Genomic DNA, 3,064 nt, shown 5'->3' with positions numbered 1-3,064 from the left:
CGTTTAGGTATGAGGGGCCGGGCGAAGCAACAACAGAGAGCTGGAGCACTCGTTAACCTCTGAGGCAATTAGGAAAGACAGAGAGAGAGAGAGACAGAGAGAGAGTCTCTTCACACAGTGGGCCCTCCTCCAACGGCTGCGTGTGTGTGTGTGTGTGTGTGTGTGTGTGTGGGTGGGTGTGTGTGTGTGTGGTAGAGGCAGTTGACAACAGCATTCCTCCACATGTTGCCCATAGTCCCAACAGGCCGCGCTGAAGCTATGTAATGGGGCTGTATAACGCTAGTGATGGGTAGTGTGTGGGTGCGTGTGTCTGTTTGTGTGTGAGTGCGCGTGTGTGTGCATGCGTGTGCGTGTATATCTCTGGCGGGGTCCTCTTCAAGGTGCTCCAGAAGTGGAGCACGGCCCCTCCAAGGAACAGAAGTCCTGAAGAACCCTGTCCATTCACCAACCTGGCAACCGGGCTGAGAAATGGAGAAGAGATGGGCGCGGAATGGGCAAGCAGTAAATTAGCGCCTTTTTGGGGGGGAGAGGACATGTTATTTATTTATCCAATTGTGTGAGGGAACAAGGGGCCGTGTGGGGAGGGGGGGGGGGGTGAAGAGGGGGTCGGTGGGGGGGGGGGGGGGCTCGCCGCGTTTGCGCTGGGCATCTTAGGTGGTCAGCGTTGACCCCATCTAACCTCTTGTATCCTGTCTCATTCTCCCTCCCCTCACACTTGTCTTGTAGCAGGGCTCCCCAGGCCTCCCTTGTAATTAGGGGACGAGTCAGACCCCCAGACCCGCCTCCCTACCCGGGGCAGTAAATTTTCCTCTTTTTCCCCCCTGCCCACACACTCACACACACACACACACACATGCACACACACACACACACACACACACACACACACACACACACACACACACACACACACACACACACACACACATCCCTGAGAGACAAGCTACAAGCCTCCGGTCACCATTCCCTATTCTGACCCCGCCCCCCCCCCCCCCCCCCCCCGCCTCAACGCCCCGCCCCCCCCCCCCTCTCTGTTTTTTATCACCACCCCCTGTTTTGTTTCGCCGTCTCTATCCATCAATCTTCCTTTTAACCTACCGTGTTACGGTAAACCCTGGGAACGCCCCCTTTACACCGGCCCTCTGAACAGTCTCGGCCCCTTCTGCCCCTCCCCCTGCCAGTCCCACGCTGCCTCGGACGCCTCCTCCATCCCTCCATCCCGCCATCCCTCCATCCCTCCATCCTCTCCTACTCATACACTTCTATTTTCTGACCTCCGTCTACCCAGAGGAAGCTTGCTCTCACATCCTCGCATCTCTCTCTCTCTCTCTCTCTCTCTCTCTCTCTCTCCCCCGGCGTAGGTCTCTGTTCCTGGAGATCCACCGGTCAGATGCAGGGTCCACGTTCCCTGATACGGTCCCAGACCGGCTGGGTCGGCCTGCGGGTCACTCTCTGGGCCTGAGGAGGGGGGGGGGGGGGGGAGTGAGAGGGGCTTAGGACGGAGCTGGGGATTGAGGGGTGGGTGGTGTGGTGGGGGTGGGGGACACTCTGGGTGGTATGGTGCCTGCGAGGGGTGGACACAATGCCCCCAGTGTTCAGGCAGGCCCACAGGACCTTGTTTTACAACAGGGGAGGGGACGCCATCAATGCCCCGATGATGCGAACCACCCTGGGCCGATTCACGCTGACAAACAGCCCCCTCTAACCAGCCGCCCCCCCTCCTTCCACTCCTCTCCCACCCTCCCTTCCTCTCAATCCCCCCATTCTTGATCCAGCACAGCGCGGCCAGACCATTACCGGGGAGGGGGGGGGAGACAGCATCTCAACGGACTGGAGTGCAGGAGCACACAGAGGAGAGAGAAAGTGTTGCGCTGCACCACACACACACGCACGCACACACACACACGCACACACACACACACATGCACACAGGCAAACATACACACACACACGGCTTCTTTCTTCCTCCGTCCCCTAATGAAGACCCCCACATCCTTAGCCGAACCTGAATTGGTATTACTTTAATTAAATCAGCCTGTGCCTTTCTTGTCTTCCTCTTCTCCTTCTCAAAGCCGCAAAATGGCTTGATGACAACATAATTGCCAAAGAATTGAAGGAGGGATACCGCCGGGTTGCTAGGGGCCCAACCCCCCCCAACCCACCATAGCCTGTTGGAGAGATCCAACTCATTCACCTCTTGTCCTAGTCTACTCTCAAACACCGGTAATATGTCTCTCGTATAGAGCCTGCTCACACCATGCCTATTTTCACAGCCACTCCGGGCCCACTTGGTAACTGACAGTGAGTAGTTCCTTATGGAGGGCCCGGGTTCGATGGGTGTCTCACCTCTGGATCGGTGGAGGGTGATTTAGGGAGCTCAGTTCAACCTACAGAGCTCAGTCGAACACCCTGCTGAAGCTAGGCCTGGGTGTTGCAGTATGCTAGCATCGTGAGACCATCCTGATTTCGCGAGCTCACATTCTGTTTCTCTCGCAAATCAGTCGGGATACTCTCCATAGAGAACCCTTTGTGCCAGATCAGAAAACGATCTCGCCAGTCAGTGCTGGTTCTGAGGAATTTGAAATACAAACAGCTACGATTATGACAGCGAGGAGCGGTTGAAGTTAACGTGATAGACGGTGATAGACACATGGTTAATCCAATCACAGAATTTTGAAAGTGCCTGGCCCTTCCCAAACAGTTTCCAACAGAGAGTTCCGAGGCGCTAGCAGCATGCATGGCATGGATACAATTTGGTAAAAGTCAGCAAATAATATGGTTCAAATATGTGAAAGTAATTTACTCATACTGAGTTGCAATTTTTTCCTGATGGGGTGTATGATACATGATATAGTATAAGTAATGACATTTTGGTGTGCTATGTTTGTCATAGTAGTCATATAACGTAATGAAAGAACAGAGAAAAAGGATTTGCAGATTTGATTGTTCAATGAACACGATCATTCACAAACAATTTTTTTTTTCTCTATCAGTGAATGGCACTTTAAAGAATTAAATATTTGTATCAATTATAGATTATAAAGATTGGATGTGCATTTAGCTT

Source organism: Borostomias antarcticus, assembly GCF_949987555.1.
Source record: "Borostomias antarcticus genome assembly, chromosome: 9".
NCBI lineage: Eukaryota > Metazoa > Chordata > Actinopteri > Stomiiformes > Stomiidae > Borostomias > Borostomias antarcticus.
This window is presented reverse-complemented; position numbering follows the sequence as displayed.